Source organism: Otolemur garnettii, unplaced genomic scaffold (assembly GCF_000181295.1).
Source record: "Otolemur garnettii isolate 467f Iridium unplaced genomic scaffold, OtoGar3 scaffold00120, whole genome shotgun sequence".
Classification (NCBI taxonomy): Eukaryota; Metazoa; Chordata; class Mammalia; order Primates; family Galagidae; genus Otolemur; species Otolemur garnettii.
The window spans coordinates 4,602,140-4,607,356 of record NW_003852515.1 but is presented as its reverse complement, the minus strand read 5'-3'; positions in this window follow the sequence as shown (position 1 = coordinate 4,607,356).

Below are 5,217 nucleotides of genomic sequence, written 5' to 3'. Positions count from 1 at the left end.
GGGGCTGGGTTTGAACCCACCACCCTCCGTATATGGGGCCAGTGCCCTACCCACTGAGCCACAAGCACTGCCCAACCTTTCTAAAATGTGAATGTGATCACATCTCTCCATCCCACAAAGCTGTGCATTAACTTCTTTTTTATTTTTTTGCAGTTTTTGGCCGGGGCTGGGTTTGAACTCACCACCTCCAGCATATGGGGCTGGCGCCCTATTCCTTTGAGCTACAGGCGCCGCCTGCTATGCATTAACTTCTATAGTCTGAAGGGTCAAGAGCAATTTCCTCTGACTGGACTATCAGGCCCTTCATTCTCTGGGACCATAGGTACAGGTGTGGGTCCCAAAACCTACTACATAACCTGTAAGCAACATAGCTCAGCCTCTGACTAAAAGGGCCGACCAGCTGACACTGCCTGCCTTCTTTCCTTCTGTCCAGGCTTCTCTTTAAATGTATTGCATAATCACTGTCCTAGGCTCTGGACCCAGCCTTGGGTCCTCCAAAAGCCTATTATCACACCAAGTATTGGCTGTTCTCCTTGAAAGTCCCAGAACCCCTCTGTGGTAGCTAGCTTCTGAAATGGTCCCCAGTGAGTCATCTCCCTTGATTTCCATACCTCTATTTCCTCTCACATTGAACCTGGACTGGTTCACTTTAACCAGTAGACTGCAGCAAGACTGATACTATGCCAGTTCTGGGCTTAAAACTTAGGAAGACCTGACAGCTTCTACATTTGTGCTTTGGAGAATCCTGGACATCCCCATGTTAAAAAAACAAACAAACAAAAACCACAGCTGTTTTGCTAGTAAGACGACATCATGAAACGTTCACATAAAGATACTCCACAGAGAAAAGAAAACATGAAGAGAGGGCCAGGTAGGGTGCTCACACTTGTGATCCTAGCCCTCTGGGAGGCTGAGGCAAGTAGATTGCCTGAGCTCAGGAGGTCAAGGCCACCCTGAGCCAGAGCGAGACCCTGTCTCTAAAAAAATAGCTGAGTGTCATGGCGGGAGCCTGTAGTCGCAGCTATTCAGGAGGCTGAGGCAAGAGGATCTCTTAAACCCAAGAGTTTGAGGTTCTGTGAGCTATGATGCCATGGCTCTCTACCCAGGGTGACAGAGTGAGACTCTGTTGGAAGGAAAGAAGGAAGGGAGGGAGGGAGGGGAAGGAAGAAGGGGAGGAGAGAGAGAGAAAAAGAAAGGAAAGAAAGAAAGAAAGAGAAGGAGGGGGGTGGGGGAAAGAAAAAGAAAAGAAAAGAAAAGAAAATAGTGACTAATTCTCATATAAGTTGGATTTAATTTTGACCAAAGTACATTATTTGAATAATAATTTTTAATTCAACTTGTTAATCTGTTGTTTAGGATATTGCATCCTTATTTGTAAGTGAAATTTGTTTGTAATTTCCCTTTATAATAATTTTTTTCCAATTTTAATATCAGGTATATCCAGATCAAGTAGAATGAATTTGAGGTATTCTTTTTCTATTGTCTTTAAGATTTGGCATGATCTGTTTTCTGAAATTATCTTCTATTTTTATTTGTAAATATTAGTTGTCTATTTTTTGAGACTTTGGAAGAAGAAAGAAAGAGAAGGAACGAAAAGAGAAATGATTTGAAGAATTTCATGCTAAAGGTGATTAGGTATTTACAAAATCATCAAAAAAAAGCCACTAGACTTTTTGCTTCAAGGTCATATTGGCACAGTTGTAATACAGATTTTACCATATTTCTACCCTATATCTAGGAAGATGATAACAAGTGGATTTGGCTATGCAAATACATCTGCCAGAACCAGTCAACCACAAGCATGACGACAATGACCTCTCCCTTCTTTCTGTCTTCCAGATATTGCATGCATGAACCTCATTGGCAGAACCTTCATCACACCTGGAGTTCTTGCTGCTAAAACTGCTGGAAAAGCCAGATGCCATTCCCAGCTACTCAGGAGGCTGCGGTGGGAGGATCTCTTGAGGCCAGGAGTTTGAGCCAGTGGTATGCTATGATTGCCACTGCATTCTACCCTGGTCTCAACGTAGTGAGACCTCACCACAAAGAAAAAATATAATTTCTGAAAAATGTAGCTTTTAGCATTGCAACTAATACTATACAGGTGAGAATAAAAATGAAGTTCGAAATGGATGATGAGGGTCAATTAACAACATGTAGTGTATTTCTGTATCCCCAATACAAGCCCTGATAGGTAGAGAGTGAATGAATTGCTGAACTACAAATAATTATCAGTCAGTCCGTGGAGCCTACAGTGATGGTCCTCTCCCGTGCTAGATGCTAGGAAAGCAAAGGTGAAGAGATGGTAAAGACATTTCCTAAAAGCAAAATCCAGAGGGGGAGCTGAGTTGTGAGAAAGGTGGAATACAGGTGTGAATTTTATAAGATTCTCACTATGATTTTTGGAGTCCTTATCTTCTACTCTCTTGTGAAAGTAAATAGGCAAATGCAGAATCCGTTCCAGATGTTAACCTCGTCAACATGTTTTGCTAATGTAACCAGATTATCTTGGCTGTTTTTCCAAATCCAGCCCTGTAGCTGATTCAAAAAAACATAAAGCATGTTTAAAGAAAATAGATCAGCCACAGTCTATATTCTTGAAAATAGTCACCACTAAGGCCGTCTTGAAAGGTAAACTCTATGGCTTCCTCTTGAACTTTATTTAACCTTGGAGGTTAAATAAAATCACTTCACACATGCTATTTATTTATCCAAGCTGTCACTTAAAGCTCCACATAGCTGTCAATCCTGTGATGTGGAAAAGTGGGACACAGACCAGAAATAGGAATTCAAGAGTCCAGTGTTCTTTTCTTAGTTTAGCAATTAGCTTGTAAAGCTGGTTAAGAACTTATTTTCAGCTATATTATTTTCACCATTTACAAAGGGCAGGTATTATACAGGTAGCCGAACAATGCTAATAAAATATTGGAGAGTCGCCATAAATACCATTACTTTTATCTGCTTTATATTGAATATACAAGAAAATTTGTTTGATTATAAGGCTTATCCCCCACTATAGGATACATCCCTCATGCACTTTATTTAGCCATTCATAAACAAAAGATTAGGATTTTGTGTTAAAAGAAATTAATTGATCTCAGTTGTTCTGTAAAAATTATTTTGTTTGTTTCCACTTCTGTTGTTAAGATCTTGTGCTTTTGGCTAGGAGTCGTGTCTGACATCTATAATCCCAGAACTCTGGGAGGCTGAGGCAGGTGGATTGCTTGAGCTCAGGAGTTTGAGACCAGCCTGAGCAAGAGCAAGACTCTGTCTCTACTAAAAATAGAAAGACTAGATGGGTGTTATGGCAAAGACCTGCAGTCTCAGATATTCAGGATGCTAAGGCAGGAGGATCACTGGAGCCCAGGAGTTAGTCTGAGATTGCTGTGAGCTATGCCACCAGGGCAGTCTAGTCTGGGGCAGCAGAGTAAGATTGTCTCAAAGGAAAAAAAAATCTTGTGCTTTTTAAAGTGGTTGCTGAGGCTGGGCACCCGTGCTCAGTGGTTAGGGTGCTGGCCATATGCACCAGAGCTGGTGGGTTTGAACTTGGCCTGGGCCTGCTAGACAAAAAATAGCCAGGCATTGTATGGGTGCCTATAGTCTCAGCTACTTGGGAGGCTGAGGCAAGAGAACTGCTTAAGCCCAAGAGTTTGAGGTTGCTGTGAGCTATTATAGCACCGCACTCTACAGAGGGTGACAAAGCAAGACTGTCTCAATAAAAATAAATAATGTGGTTGCTTAATAGCTTAAAAAAAGATGAGATAAAACTATAACCAAATATTAAGTCTGGGGAGTGCAACTGGCTATTCCTCTTATTTTACTTTATGTTCTTCTGCATTGTCTCTATTTTTGACGATGGGTGCGTACTGATTTTAAAATTAAAGGTATACCTTCTAACTGTCGTCAATGACTAACTCTGAGTACAGAGATTACAGGTGATTAAATACAATTTCTTATTTGAACTGTACTTATGTTGAGAAAAATCAGCATTATTTAAAAGAACATTGACTAAACTTTGTCACTTTTCCTGCAGAAAAGAGCAACAAGTGTATCAAGTTACAAGTAGGTCTGTTCTGAGAAGTCTGTAAACCCTTCTCCACCTCATTAATCATTGGCTGACCTGTACAGACTCAGCAACCAGGAGTAATGACCTGGGGTCAAACTGCACAGTACTTGGAAAGCTGTCTGACTTAGGATGGCCTCAGACCTCACAGTTCAAGGTCAGACTAACTAGGAAGGGAACAGGAGTCTTCCTAGGATGTTCAGTCTAGAACCTGACCAGACAATTCCAGGTACTCCAGAGTAAATTGCCTTAGTTAAGGCATTATTTGTATGGTGTGATTCCTTAGTGAGGCTTTCCATTTGTTCTCATCCCATAAATTTGTGTGAACTGCTTACTGTATACCAAACAATGGGCTGATCACTGAGTCTAGAAAGAGGCAAGATATATGTAAGATCCTTGCCCTCAAAAAGTCCATCATCAAAAGCAAGCATTAGACAGACAAAAACAGATAAATTATAATGCAATATAGTAAGTGATATAACATAAGTTTACACAAAGTGCTCAAAGAGTAGAGTACAAGCTGGGAGGATTCGGGGAGTCCTTACAGAGTTACTCCTGAAGTAGGCAAGCTAGGAGAAGGCAGCCGGGAGAGGAGGGAGTCTCAAGCCCACAGAACACCTGGGGCAAAGATCTAGAAGCAAGAACTCGCAGTGAGAAAGGATGCGTTCATAATTCCTGCATTAGTTTTGTATCACTACTGTCAAATTACCACAAACGTAGTGGCTTCGAACACCAGAAGGTGGCTATGTAAAGATCATGGAAGCAAGATGTTGTAAAGATGAGGTTAGAAGAGCAGCCTTGAGAGGCTGGAAAGGGCAAAAAAAGGGCAGGGAACGGTGGCTCACACCTGTAATCCTAGCACTCTGGGAGGCTGAGGCTGCTGGATCCCTTGAGCTCAGAGTTCAAGACCAGCCTGAGCAAGAAAAAGATCCCATCTCTAGGAAAAATAGAAAAACTAGCCAGGCAGTGTGGCGGTTGCCTGGAGTCCAGTCCTGCTACTCAGGAGGCTGAGGCAAGAGGATTGCTTAAGCCCAAGAGTTTGAGGTTGCTGTGAGCTATGATGCCCCAGCACTCTACCCAGGGTGACAGACTCTGACTCAAAAATAAATGATAAAGTGAAATCTGAAAATGGCTAAAAATTCTTTGGTATTCCT